General features: G+C 55.5%; 1 non-coding gene across 1 annotated transcript; it reads left to right on the top strand.

Annotated features, from left to right (window-relative positions):
- The first annotated feature begins 4,962 nt into the window (after positions 1–4,962).
- Positions 4,963–5,035, top strand: trnae-cuc. The gene has a single exon. It is a non-coding gene; the product is annotated as a tRNA-Glu (tRNA).
- Positions 5,036–15,393: the final 10,358 nt, after the last annotated feature.

The following is a 15,393-nucleotide window of genomic DNA, read 5'->3' as shown; positions in this document are numbered from 1 at the left end:
GACCGATGGGTGCCGCCATCTTGGATCGGCTCCGAGGACCCCGCAGGTGACTACGCACCGCCCGATGAGGACTCCGACTATCTGCCACGACTCGCTTCAGTCACTCTGGACCAGTCTCGAACCCTGCATCCTCTCTACGTCAACAACGAAGGTCCTGCTGAACGGGCACGAAACGACCTGCCTACTGGATTCCGGGAGCACGGAGAGTTTCGTACACCCTACCACGGTAAGGCACTGTGCTCTCCCTGTTCTATCCCGTAAAGCAATGAATCGCCCTGGCCTCTGGCTCCCATTCAGTACAGATCACGGGGTGTTGCATAGCGGACCTCACGGTCCAGGGGAGGGAAGTTTAAAAACTACAGACTCTACCTCCTCCCCCACCTCTGCGCGGCCGCACTCCTGGGGTTAGACTTCCAGTGTAACCTCCAGAGCCTAACATTTAAATTTGGCGGCCCTATACCCCCCCTCACTGTCTGCAGCCTCTCGAACCTCAAGGTCGATCCTCCGTCCTTGTTTACAAACCTCACCCAGGATTGCAAACCTGTCGCCACCAGGAGCAGACGGTACAGTGCCCAGGACCGGACCTTCATCAGATCCGAAGTCCAACGGCTTCTGAAGGAGGGGGTTATCGAGACTAGCAACAGCCCCTGGCCAGCACAAGTTCTGGTGGTAAAGACTGGAGAGAAGAATAGGATGGTCATAGACTACAGTCAGACCATCAACAGGTTTACGCAGCTGGACGCGTATCCTCTCCCCCGTATCTCCGACCTGGTCAACAGGATCGTGCAGTACAAGGTCTTCTCCACGGTGGACCTCAAGTCCGCCTACCACCAGCTCCCCATCCGCGCGAGCGATCGCAAGTACATCGCGTTTGAAGTGGAAGGCGGCTCTACCACTTTTTTTTTTTTAAATTTAGAGTACCCAATTATTTTTTTCCAATTAAGGGGCAATTTAGCGTGGCCAATCCACCTACCCTGCACATCTTTTGGGTTGTGGGGGCGAAACCCACGCAGACACAGGGAGAATGTGCAAACTCCACACGGACAGTGACCCAGGGCCGGGATTCGAACCCGGGTCCTCAGCGCCGTAGGCAACAATGCTAATCACTGTGCCACCGTGCTGCCCGCTCTACCACTTTTTAAGGGTTCCCTTCGGTGTCACAAACGGGGTCTCGGTCTTCCAAAGGGAGATGGACCGAATGGTCGACCGATACGGGTTACGGGCAACTTTCCCGTATCTCGATAATGTCACCATCTGCGGCCACGATCAGCAGGACCACGACACCAATCTCCGCAAATTCCTCCAAACCGCAAAGCTCCTGAACCTGACCCACAACAAGGGCAAATGGGTGTTTAGCTCCGACCGTCTAGCCATCCTCGGCTACGGAGTGCGTAACGGAGTGATAGGCCCCGACCCGGAACGCATGCGCCCCCTGATGGAGCTTCCCCTCCTCCACTGCTCCAAAGCCCTCAAGCGCTGCCTCGGTTTCTTCTCGTATTACGCCCAGTGGGTCCCCAATTACGCCGACAAAGCCCGTCCCCTCATCCAAACAGCCACGTTCCCCCTGTCGATGGAAGCCCGCCAGGCCTTCAGCCGCATCAAAGCGGATATCGCAAAGGCCACGATGCATGCGATCGACGAGTCCATCATCTTCCAGGTCGAGAGCGACGCATCCGACGTAGCTCTGGTGGCCACCCTCAACCAGGCGGGCAGACCCGTGGCCTTCTTCTCCCGGACCCTCCACGCTTCCGTAATCCGCCACTCCTCAGTCGAGAAGGAAGCACAGGCCATAGTCGAAGCCGTGCGACATTGGAGGCACTATCTGGCCGGCAGGAGGTTTACCCTCCTCACAGACCAACGGTCAGTGGCCTTCATGTTTGACAACGCACAGCGGGGCAAGATTAAAAAACAATATCTTGCGGTAGAGGATCAAGTTATCCACCTACAACTACGACATCTTGTATCGTCCGCGGCACCTGTGCCAACGCACAAGTGGACCGCCTTCGAACCCTCCACGCGGACCTCTGCCACCTGGGAGTGAGCCGCTTCTTTCATTTTGTAAAGACTCGCAACCTGTCCTACTCCATCGAGGAGGTCAGGACAGTCACTAGGGAATGCCACATCTGCGCGGAGTGCAAGCCGCACTTCTACCGCCCCGAAAAAGCCTATCTGATAAAGGCCTCCCGGCCCTTTGAACGCCTCAGCATGGACTTCAAAGGTCCCCTCCCATCTACCAACCGCAACACGTACTTCCTCAATGTGATTGACGAGTACTCCCACTTCCCCTTCGCCATCCCCTGCCCTGACATGACCACAACCACCATCATTAAAGCCCTACACACCACCTTCTCCCTGTTCTGATTCCCCGCTTACATTCATAGCGATAGGGGGTCCTCCTTTATGAGTGACGAACTGCGTCAATTCCTGCTCAGCAAGGGCATTGCCTCCAGCAGGACGACCAGTTACAACCCCCGGGGTAACGGACAGGTCGAGAGGGAGAACGGTACGGTCTGGAAGTCCATCCTGCTGGCCCTCCGGTCCAGAAATCTCCCAGTCTCCCGCTGGCAAGGTCCTCCCAGACGCCCTCCATTCTATCCGGTAGCTTCTCTGTACCGCCACTAACCAAACGCCTCACGAACGCCTTCTTGTCTTTCCCAGGAAGTCTTCCTCAGGGACCCCGCTCCCGACCTGGCTGGCTGCCCCCGGGCCCATCCTGCTCCGGAAACATGTGCAGGTGCACAAGTCAGACCCGTTGGTCGAGAGGGTCCAGCTAGTCCACACAAACCCTCAATACGTGTATGTGGAATATCCCGACGGCCGACAGGACACGGTCTCCCTACGGGATCTGGCACCCGCCGGATCCCCGCCATCGCCCCTGGCGCCAGCCCCCCCAACCCCCCTCCAGCCACAACTGCTCCCCGCAGGCGCCCCCCCCCCCCCGGCCCGCCAACCCCCTCACCCGCGCCGCCTAGAGAACTAGACACCCCCCCCCCCCCCAGGCCCGGCCCTCACCAGCTCCATCTAACAGTGTGGAAACCTCCACGAGGACCGGATCATCGCTCCCGGAGTCACGGACGCCCCACCACCGGCCCGGCCACCTCCAGCTCTGCCTAGGGGTACGGACACAGCCACAAGGACCGGATCATCGCTCCCGGAGTCACGGACGCCCCTCCCCCAGCCCGGCCCTCGCCAGCTCTGCCTAGGGGTACGGACGCAGCCACAAGGACCGAATCATCGCTCCCGGACGCCCCTCCCCCAGCCCGGCCTCCTCCAGCTCTGCCTAGGGGTACGGACGCAGCCACAAGGACCGGATCATCGCTCCCGGACGCCCCTCCCCCAGCCCGGCCCTCGCCAGCTCTGCCTAGGGGTACGGACGCAGCCACAAGGACCGGATCATCGCTCCCGGAGTCACGGACGCCCGCATCTCCAACATCTCCGACTAAGCTCCGCAGGTCGCAGAGGATGTCCAAGGCCCCCAATCAGCTGATCGAGTCGATATGAACTTTTAATGGACCCTTTTTTTTCGACTCTACTCCGACAAGCCCTATACTCTTCAACATGTGACAACACATCTCGTATATAGTTACGGGCCAGTGGACAGCCGCTGTTGGAAAGGTATAACTAGTCAAACTACCAGTATCTTGTCCCACCCGCACTGGACGACCCCCCCCCCCAGCACCCCGGCTTCTCAACGAGCACCCCCCCCCCAGTTCCTTTCTCAACAAGGGGTGAATGTGGTAGTATGACTAGAGGTACTACGGTACCTGGGAGTGTGAGCTGCTATTGGTGGAGAAGTCTCGCTGGCCCATTGGCCCAAGTGTTGCTTTCTCATTGGTCAAGATGAAGGTAGTTCCGCCCACGATGCGGAGTATAAGAACCCGTGTTTCCCAGCAGCCATCGTTCTTTCTGTAATGCCGCTGCTGGGCACACTTCTTGCAGATTAAACCTTTGATTCGGACTACTCCTTCGTTTCTGTGGTTATTGATCGCAGCATCAGGGGGTTTGTAAGTTAGGGGGGAAACAGGCAGACATCTCTGTGGCCGTAGATGTGACTCCAGGGTGGTACAGTGCCTCCTGGTGTCAGAGACAAGGAGTGGCTGCAGGACATTCTTCTGGGGGAGGTTGAGCTGCCAGAGGTGGGGGTCCACGTTGGTCCCAGGGTAGCAAAGGGAATGAGATCCTGAAAACAGATTTTAGGGAGTCAGGAAGGAGATTGTAAATGAGGTCCTGGAAAGCAGGGATCTCAGGATGACTGTCAGTCCCACATGCAAGTGAGGCCAGAAAGAGGCGAGCTGGACAATTAAACCTGTGGCTGGAAAGACCATAAGACCATGAGACATAGGAGCAGAATTAGGCCACTCGGCCCATCGAGACTGCTCCGCCATTCAATCATGGCTGATATTTTCTCATCCCCATTCTCCTGCCTTCTCCCCATATCCCCTGATCCTCTTATTAATCAAGAACCTATCTATCTCTGTCTTAAAGACACTCAGTGATTTGGCCTCCACAGCCTTCTGCGGCAAAGAGTTCCACGGATTCACCACCCTCTGGCTGAAGAAATTCCTCCTCATCTCTGTTTTAAAGGATCGTCCCTTTAGTCTGAGATGGTGTCCTCTGCTTCTAGTTTTTCTGACAAGTGTAAACATCCTCTCCACGTCCACTCGATCCAGGCCTCGCAGTATCCTGTAAGTTTCAATAAGATCCCCCCCTCATCCTTCTAAACTCCGAGTACAGACCCAGAGTCTACAACCGTTCCCATACGACAATTCTTCATTCCAGGGATCATTCTTGTGAACCTCCTCTGGACCCTTTCCAAGGCCCCAGCACATCCTTCCTTAGATACGGGGCCCAAAACTGCTCACAATACTCCAAATGGGGTCTGACCAGAGTCTTATACAACCTCAGAAGTACATCCCTGGTCTTGTATTCTAGCCCTCTCGACATGAATGCGAACATTAACCAGACCAGCCAGCTCAGTCGGTAGAGCATGGGACTCTCAATCCCAGGGTCGTGGGTTCAAGCCCCACGTTGGGCGCTTCCATGAATGCTAACATTGCATTTGCCTTCCTAACGGCCGACTGAACCTGCACATTAACCTTCAGAGAATCATGAACAAGGACTCCCAAGTCCCTTTGTGCTTCTGATTTCCTCAGCTTTCCCCATTTAGAAAATAGTCTTATTCCAAAGTGCATAAACTCACACTTTTCCACATTGTATTCCATCTGCCACTTCATTGCCCACTCTCCTAGCCTGTCCAAATCCTTCTGCAGCCCCCTTGCTTCCTCAATACTACCTGTCCCTCTACAGATCTTTGTAACATCTGCAAACTTAGCAACAGTGCCTTCAGTTCCTTCTTCCAGATCATTAATGTATATTGTGAAAAGTTGTGGTCCCAGCACAGACCCCTGAGGCACACCACTAGTCACCGGCTGCCATCCTGAAAGAGACCCCTTTATCCCCACTCTCTGCCTTCTGCCAGTCAGCCAATCCTCTATCCATGCCAGGATCTTACCCTGAACACCATGGGCTCTTAACTTCTTTAACAGTCTCCTATGTGGCACCTTGTCAAAGGCCTTCTGGAAGACACAGTGTTGGAGGGCAGGAAAACCTCAGAGTCTGTTCTCGACCGCGTAGAGTTGTAAAAGTTGTGTTTATTTCGGAATAGCTGTGTGCACACAGGAGAGGCAGGTTCTGCTGCTAGCTTTAGCTCCCAGAAAGCCAGCTCTGCCTGTCCTCAGAACCACAGGCATATATATTTAAAGTTCTTCAGAGTCACAAGCAGGTATTGATGTCACTGAATCATTTTCTGGTCCCCTTAATGGGAAAATGATTGAGGAATACAGGGGGCGATTCGCTGAGCCCCGCACCGGGCCGGAGAATCGCCGAAACCGCGCCATGACGCCCCGACACCCTGACGCCAGCGCGCAATTCTCCGAGCTGCGGAGAATCGTCACCATTTGCGCCGGTACGTTTGGTGGGGCGCGGCCGCGGGCCACTGGAATTGGTGGGGCCGCCGATTCTCCGGTCCGGATGGGCCAAGCGGCCGCACAGATACGACAGAGTCCCGCCGGCGCTGTTTACCCCTGGTCACTGCCGGCGGGAACTCTGCATGGACGGTCGGGGGGGGGGGCCTGTGGGGAGGGGGGGGGCGGCCTGTGGGGAGGGGGGGGCTCCTTCGCTGGGGGGGCTTCCGATGGGTCTGGCCCGCGATCGGGGCCCACCGATCGGCGGTCCGGCCTCTCTGCCCCCCGGGCCTACTTCCCTGCGCGCCCAGCCCCTGAACACCGATGCCATGTTGAGTCAGGGCCAGCGTGTTAAAGAAGTCCCCCATGCATGTGCGGGTTGGCACGGCCCAACTGGGCATGTGCGGGTTGGCACGGCCCAACTGGGCATGTGCGGGTTGGCACGGCGCCCATTTGGTGCCGGGAAAGGAGGCTGGAGCAGCTGGCCAGGCCTGGTTCGCATCGTCGTGAAACACGACGGCGTTCACAACTGCGCAACACTTGGGCTCCATTCGGGAGAATCGCCCCCAGAATGTTTCCCTCCAATCTCATGGGCTTGTGCTGAACATATTTAACTTCTAGAAGAGGTTAATGTGTTGGACAATGGATCCCTCAGACTTACTGGGGCCTCCTGTGTTTCCCTTTTCATATTCAAATGCTCTGTGAGATGATTAAATCATTTCCAATGTGGGGGACTTTAACCCCTTGCCTGCTGGTTTGCCCTTGACCTGTGCTATTACAATGCTTTGAGACTTCTTTATTATACCAATCCTGACACATATAGCAATTTCTTCCGCTAACACATAGACATAGAATCGTAGACTGTACAGTGCAGAAAGAGGCCATTTGGCCCATCGAGTCTGCACGGACCCTTTGAAGGAACACCCCACACCTCCACCCTATCCCCGTAACCCAGTAACCCCACCTAACCATTTTGGACACTAAGGGCAATTTAGCATGGCCAATCCACCTAATCCCGCACATCTTTGGACTGTGGGAGGAAACCGGAGCACCCGGAGGAAACCCACGCACACACGGGGAGGACGTGCAGACTCCGCACAGACAGTGACCCAGCCAGGAATCGAACCTGGGACCCTGGAGCTGTGAAGCACCAGTGCTAACCACTGGTTCTCCTTTGTCTAACTTCCTTTTTACTTCCTCAAAGAACTCTAACAGATTTGTCAGGCATGACCTCCCTTTGACAAAGCCGTGTTGACTCAGCCCTATTTTACCATGCACTTCCAAATACTCTGCGATTTCATCTTTAATAACAGACTCTAAAATCTTACCAATGACCCAAGTCAGGCTAACCGGCCTATAATTTCCCATCTTCTGCCTCCCTCCCTTCTTACACAGTGATGTTACATTAGCCACTTTCCAGTCCTCTGGGACCCTTCCTGCCTCCAGTGGTTCCTGAAAGGTCATCACCAATGCCTCCACAATTTCCTCAACTATCTCTTTTAGGACCCTGGGGTGTAGTCCATCCGGTCCAGGTGATTTATCCACCTTCAGACCTTTCAGTTTCCCCAGAACCTTCTCCTTAGTGATGGTCACTGCACTCACCTCTGCCCCCTGGTTCTCCTGGAGCTCTGGCATCCCACTGGTGTCTCCCACCGTGAAGACTGATGCAAAGTAACTATTCAGTTCCTCTGCCATTTCTTTGTTTCCTATTATTACTTCTCCAGCCACGTTTTCCAGTGGTCCAATGTCTATTTTTGCCTCTCTCTTACCTTTTATATATTGAAACAAACTCTTCCTATCTTCCTTTATATTACTAGCTGGCTTGCACTCGTACTTCATCTTCTCCCCCCTTATTGATTTTTTAGTAGTCCTCTGCTCGCATTTAAAGGCTTCCCAATTCTCTGGCTTCCCACGAATCCTCGCCATTTTGTCTGCTTTTTCTTTAGCCTTTATGCTGTCCTTGACTTCCCTCGTCAGCCATGGATGCCTTGTCCTCCCCTCAGCAAGTTTCCTCCTCCTTGGGATGAATTTCTGTTGTGCCTCCCGAATAACCCCCAAAAACTCCTGCCATTGCTGTTCCACTGCCTTCCCTGCTCGGCTCCTTCTCCAATCAACTCTGGCCAGCTCCTCCCTCATGTCTTTGTAGTTACCCTTATTTAATTGTAATACCGTTACATCTGATTGCAGCTTCTCCCTCTCAAACTGCAGGGTAAATTCTATCATATTGTGGTCACTCCTCCCTAAGGGTTCCTTCACCTTAAGTTCCCTAATCAAGTCTGCCTCATTACACATCACCAAATCCAGAATTAGCCTGTTCCCTAGTCGGCTCTGTCACAAGCTGCTCCAAAAAACCATCTCTCAGACATTCCACAAATTCCCTTTCTTGGGATCCACTTCCAACCTGATTTTCCCAGTCCACCTGCATATTGAATTCCCCATGATTACTGTAATATTGCCTTTTTTACGCCTTTTCTATCTCCTGATTTATTTTCTGCCCCACATCCTGACTCCTGCTCGGGGGCCTGTACATAACTCCCATCAGGGTCTTTTTACCTTTGCGAATCCTCAACTCTACCCACAGAGATTCTCTGCCTTCTGATCCTATATCGCTCCTTGCTATCGATTTAACTTCATTCCTTACTAACAATGCAACCCCGCCCCTTTGCCCATCTGCCTGTCCTTTCGATAGGACACATATCCTTGGATATTTAGATCCCAGCCCTGATCCCCTTGCAGCCACGTCTCTGTGATGCCCGCAACATCGTACCGGCCAATTTCAATGTGCGCAACAAACTCATTGACCTTGTTCCGAATACTGCGCACATTTAGGTACAACATCCTCAATCCTGCATTGGCCACCTCCCTTCTCACACTTGTCACCTTTTATGCTCTGCCTGAGGTTAGATTCCTGCTGCCTTCTATACTCTCTGTTCTATTCTGTGTTCTGGAAACTTTACCAACCTCTCCTGAGCCCTCGGCTCCTTTAACATGTTTAATATCCTCATCATTAACCTGCACTCTGACCTTCTCCTTTAACTTGGATTTTCCAATTCTCCAGACAACTGAACACCCCCCCCCCCCCCCCCCCCCCCCCCGCCCCCACTCTGTGGTTTAAAGCTCCATCGACAGCCCAAGTTATACGATTCGCCAGGACTCTGGTCCCAGCGTGATTGAGGTGAAGACTGTCCCAGTGGAACAGCTCCATCCTTCCCCAGTACTGGTGCCAATGTCCCGAGAATTCAAATCCATTCCTCCCACACCAATCTTTAAGCCACGCATTTACCTCCTTAATCTTATTGCCACTGTGCCAATGAGCTCAGGGCTCAGGTCGTAATCCAGAGATTATCACCTTTTTGGTTCTGCTTTTTAATTTAGCTCCTCGCTGTTCACACTCCCTCAGCAGAGCCTCTGTCCTTGTTATATCCCATGGAGTTGGTATCAACGTGGACCACGACAACTGGACCTTTACCCTCCCACTCCGTAGCCCAGATGAGACATCCTGAACCCGAGCACCAGGCAGGCTACACAACCTTCGGCATTCTCAATCCTGCTCACAGAGAACAGTGTCAATGATAGAAAACAGTAAGAAGGCTTACAACACCAGGTTAAAGTCCAACAGCTTTGTTTCAAATCACTAGCTTTCGGAGCACGGCTCCTTCACCTGAGGATTCACCTGAGGAAGGAGCAGTGCTCCGAAAGCTAGTGATTTGAAACAAACCCGTTGGACTTTGACCTGGTGTTGTAAGACTTCTTACTGTGCTCACCCCAGTCCAACGCCGGCATCTCCACACCAATGATAGAAAAGCACGGTGGAATCTGTACCAACCAGGGTGGAATCTGTACCAATGGATGGGCCAGTGGGCCTTCAGCTGACAAAGGTGCTCAGATTGTTATTCCCTCTCCATCCCTGCCTGTACCTGTGGGGAGTGCGGTTTGTTTTGTTGGGTCAGTATACAGTACAGCATGACCCTGTGATAAATTAACCTCTGTTTATCTGATCTAACATCATTCAGGGATACAGATGAAGGGGCTGACATCACATATGCAACAGTGTCTGGTGAGTAAACTAACTGAACAGGAATTTCAGTGTCCCTGACTGATTGAAGCTTTCCCGAGGGTTTTTATTCCCGGATGTGGGTGATGCGGGTCTGGGGCGGTATTTATTGCCCATCCCCACTTGACCCAAGTGTCTTACTGGACTGTTCCAAAGGGCAGTGAAGAGTCAACTGCATTGCTGTGGGTCTGGAGTCACATATAGGCCAGACCGGGTAGGACTGGTAAACCACTGTTGCACCTGTATTAGGTGATGTAAGGTAGGGCCTGTACTACAGGTTCACCGGTAGCCCCTGCCTGCTGGCTCCGCCCAGTAGGGAGGAGCGTGTCCTCCATTCAGCAGCCATTTAGCCAGCTGCTGTGGGAGGCCACATATCTTACTGCAATAAAGCCACAGTTATATCCAACCTTAGTCTTTGTACAATTGATCGAGCATCAATTTATTGCAGTAAGATTTTCCAAAAGATGGACCTCGGAATCAAACCACATCGCCTGCAGCTGGATCCGCAATCAAGCGACGCCAAAAAGGACTTTAATCACTGGCTAGCTTGCTTCGAGGCCGATATCAAAACACCGACCACCCCTCCGACGGAGGCTCAGAAGGTACAGATCCTGTACTCAAGGTTCAGCTCCAACGTGTTTCCGCTGATCCAGGACGCCCTGAACCGCGCAGACGCCATGGCGCTCCTCAAAGAAAACTACGCACAGAAAATGAACACACTCTTCGCCAGGCACGTACTCGCCACTCGCTCTCAACTCCCTGGTGAGTCCATAAAAGACTTCTGGTGGGCCCTAATCCCACTCGTCCAGGACTGTGACTGCCAGGCCGTTACGGCCGCCGAGCCTTCCAACCTTCTAATGCGCGATGCGTTTGTAACGGGGATTGGGTCGGATCTCATACGCCAAAGACGGCGAGAAGGGGCTCAACCGAGCTGAAACTAAAAAGCTAGCACTCTCCATAACAGTCGCCTCACGTAATGCTCAGGCCTACCCCTCCGGCCACGCGGCCCACCCCTCCGGCCACGCGGCCCACCCCTCCGGCCACGCAGCCCACCCCTCCGGCCACGCGGCCCACCCCTCCGGCCACGCGGCCCACCCCTCCTATCCCTCATCGACCCCACAGACGGCCGCCCCATCCGGGGCTTCACCCAGCCAGTACGCCTTCGCCACACGCCAACGGGTCCCCGATGTTACTTCTGCGGCCAGCAGAAGCACCCCCGCCAACACTGCCCAGCCCGCACTGCCATTTGCAAGGCTGGAAGCAAAAAGGGGCACTTCGCCGCGGTGTGCCAGGCCCGCGCAGTGGCCGCTATCGCCCCTTTCCCCGTGACCTACACACAATGGGCACCGCCATCTTCACCTCCCGGGGCCGTGTGCGGCCAGTGGGCACCGCCATCTTGTCCCCCGCAGGATTTTCAGGCGCCGCCATCCTGTCTTCCCCACGGGGCATGGACGCCGACAGCATTCCACGACTTGGGCCCCCCACGCTCTCCATCTTCTGACGCCAGCGACGACCGACCGCAGCTCGCCTCAGTGACGATCGACCAGCATCGTCCGCACAACCTGCCCACCACTTTGACCAGTGTGAGAATCAACGGTCCTGTGACCTCTTGCCTGCTGGACTCAGGGAGCACCGAAAGCTTCATCTACCCGGATACGGTAAGGCGCTGCTCCCTCACGGTCCACCCCGCCAATCAAAGAATCTCCCTGGCCTCCGGATCCCATTCCGTTGCGATCCGGGGGTTCCGCACGGTCACTCTCATGGTCCAGGGCGTAGAATTCAGCAGCTTCCGCCTCTACATCCTTCCTAATCTCTGCGCTGCCCGACTGCGAGGCCTGGATTTCCAGTGCAACCTCCAGAGCCTTACCCTCAAATTCGGCGGGCCCCTACCACCCCTCACGGTGTGTGGCTTCCCGACCCTAAAGGTCGACCCCCACTCCCTCTTTGCCAATCTAACTCCGGATTGCAAACCCGTTGCCACTAGGAGCAGACGGTACAGCACCCAGGACAGGATCTTCATCAGGTCCGAGGTCCAGCGGCTGCTTCGGGAAGGCATCATCGAGGCCAGCAACAGCCCCTGGAGAGCCCAAGTGGGCGTCGTTAAAACTGGGGAGAAACAGAATGGTCGTGGACTACAGCCAGACCATCAATCGGTACACGCAGCTGGATGTGTACTCCCTCCCACGCATATCTGATACGGTCAATCAGATTGCGCAGTACCGGGTCATCTCAACGATAGACCACAAATCCGCCTACCACCAGCTCTCCATTCGTAAATTGGACTGTCCATACACTGCTTTCGAGGCAGACGGTCGTCTATATCACTTCCTCAGGGTTCCCTTCAGCGTCACTAATGGGGTCTCGGTCTTCCAAAGGGAGATGGACCGAATGGTTGACCGGTACGGTTTGCAGCCCACCTTCCTGTACCGAGACAACATCACCATCTGTGGCCACGATCAGCAGGACCACAATGCCAACCGTGCCAAATTCCTCCACACCGCCACTCTCCTCAATCTCACCTACAACAAGGAGAAGTGTGAGTTCAGCACAACCCGCTTAGCCATCCTCGGCTATGTAGTCCAGAACGGAGTTCTGGGGCCCGATCCCGACCGCATGCGCCCCCTCATGGAACTCCCCCTCCCCCATTGCCCCAAGGCCCTCAAACGCTGCCTGGTGTTCTTGTCCTACTACGCCCAGTGGGTCCCAAACTATGCGGACAAGGCCCGCCCACTCATTCAGTTCATCCACGTTCCCCTTACGGCTGAGGCACAACAGGCCTTCGCCCATATCAGAGCCGATATCGCCAAGACCGGGATGCACGCAGTAGATGAGTCACTGCCCTTCCAAGTAGAAAGTGACGCTTCAGACATCGCCCTGGCCGACACTCTAAACCAGGCCGGCAGACCCGTGGCATTCTTTTCCCGCACCCTTCATGGCTCTGAAATTCGGCACTCGTCCGTCGAGAAAGAGGCCCAAGCTATCGTTGAAGCTGTGCGGCACTGGAGGCATTACCTGGCCGGCAGGAGATTCACTCTCCTCACTGACCAACGGTCGGTAGCTTCATGTTTAACAACACGCAGCGGGGCAAGATCAAAAATGATAAAATCTTGCGGTGGAGAATCGAGCTCTCCACCTATAATTACGAGATTTTGTATCGCCCCGGCAAACTCAACGACCGGGCCCTACACGACAGCCTTTGTCACCCGGGGGGGTCACACGATTGTACCATCTTGTCAAGGTTCACAATCTGCCCTACTCCGTCGAGGAAGTACGGACAGTCACCAGGGACTGCCAGGTCTGTGCGGAGTGCAAGCCGCACTTCTACCGGCCGGACCGCACGCGCCTGGTGAAAGCCTCCCACCTCTTTGAACGCCTTCAGTGCCCTTCCGTGCACCGCTTCAAATAACACACCCCATGAACGTCTTTTTGCCTTCCCCAAGAAGTCCACATCCAGGGTGTCGCTCCCGACTTGGCTCGCAGCTCCAGGACCGGTCCTGCTCCGTAGGCACGTCCGACTCCACAAGGCGGACCCGTTGGTGGATAGGGTGCACTTGCTCCATGCCAACCCCCAGTATGCCCGCCTGGCGTACCCCCGACGGCCGCCAAGATACTGTCTCCCTCAGGGACCTGGCACCAGCAGGTTCCACCCATACACACCCCCCCGGCCCGGCGCCACCCTCCCCTTCCCCCGGCGCTCCCAACATTAACCCCACCAGGACCATCCCTCCTTCCCCTGCCCACGCCACAGGATGAAGAGGATTTCGGCACACTCCCGGAGTCATCCAACATCAGGCCAGCATTGACATCGCCAGCATTGACATCGCCAGCATCGACATCGCCAGCATCGACATCGCCAGCATTGACATCGCCAGCATCGACATCGCCAGCATTGACATCGCCAGCATTGACATCGCCAGCATCGCCAGCATCAACATCGCCAGCATCGACATCGCCAGCATCGACATCGCCAGCATCGCCAGCATCGACATCGCCAGCATTGACATCGCCAGCATCGACATCGCCAGCATCGACATCGCCAGCATCGCCAGCATCAACATCGCCAGCATCGACATCGCCAGCATCGACATCGCCAGCATCGACATCGCCAGCATCGACATCGCCAGCATCGCCAGCATCGACATCGCCAGCATCGACATCGCCAGCATCGACATCGCCAGCATCGACATCGCCAGCATCGACATCGCCAGCATCGACATCGCCAGCATCGACATCGCCAGCATCGCCAACGCCAGCATCGACATCGCCAGCATCGACATCGCCAGCATCGACATCGCCAGCATCAACATCGCCAGCATCGACATCGCCAGCATCGACATCACCAGCATCGCCAGCATCGACATCGCCAGCATTGACATCGCCAGCATCGCCAGCATCGACATCGCCAGCATCGACATCGCCAGCATCGACATCGCCAGCATCGACATCGCCAGCATCGACATCGCCAGCATTGACATCGCCAGCATCGCCAGCATCGGCATCGCCCGCATCGACATCGCCAGCATCGACATCGCCAGCATCGCCATCGCCAGCATCGACATCGCCAGCATCGACATCGCCAGCATCGACATCGCCAGCATCGACATCGCCAGCATCGACATCGCCAGCATTGACATCGCCAGCATCGCCAGCATCGACATCGCCAGCATCGCCAGCATCGACATCGCCAGCATCGCCAGCATCGACATCGCCAGCATCGACATCGCCAGCATCAGCATCGCCAGCATCGACATCGCCAGCATCGACATCGCCAGCATCGACATCGCCAGCATCGACATCGCCAGCATCGACATCGCCAGCATTGCCATCGCCAGCATCGACATCGCCAGCATCAGCATCGCCAGCATCGACATCGCCAGCATCGACATCGCCAGCATCGACATCGCCAGCATCGACATCGCCAGCATCGACATCGCCAGCATCGACATCGCCAGCATCGACATCGCCAGCATCGACATCGCCAGCATTGACATCGCCAGCATCGACATCGCCAGCATTGACATCGCCAGCATCGCCATCGCCAGCATTGACATCGCCAGCATCGCCAGCATCGACATCGCCAGCATCGCCAGCATCGACATCGCCAGCATCGACATCGCCAGCATTCAACATCGCCAGCATCGCCAGCATCGCCATCGCCAGCATCGCCAGCATCGACATCGCCAGCATCGACATCGCCAGCATGACATCGCCAGCATCGACATCGCCAGCATCGCCAGCATCGACATCGCCAGCATCGACATCGCCAGCATCGACATCGCCAGCATCGCCAGCATCGACATCGCCGGCATCGACATCGCCAGCATCGACATCGCCAGCATCGCCAGCATCGACATCGCCAGCATCGACATCGCCATC

Source organism: Scyliorhinus canicula, chromosome 1, assembly GCF_902713615.1.
Source record: "Scyliorhinus canicula chromosome 1, sScyCan1.1, whole genome shotgun sequence".
Classification (NCBI taxonomy): domain Eukaryota; kingdom Metazoa; phylum Chordata; class Chondrichthyes; order Carcharhiniformes; family Scyliorhinidae; genus Scyliorhinus; species Scyliorhinus canicula.
This window is presented reverse-complemented; position numbering and strand designations above follow the sequence as displayed.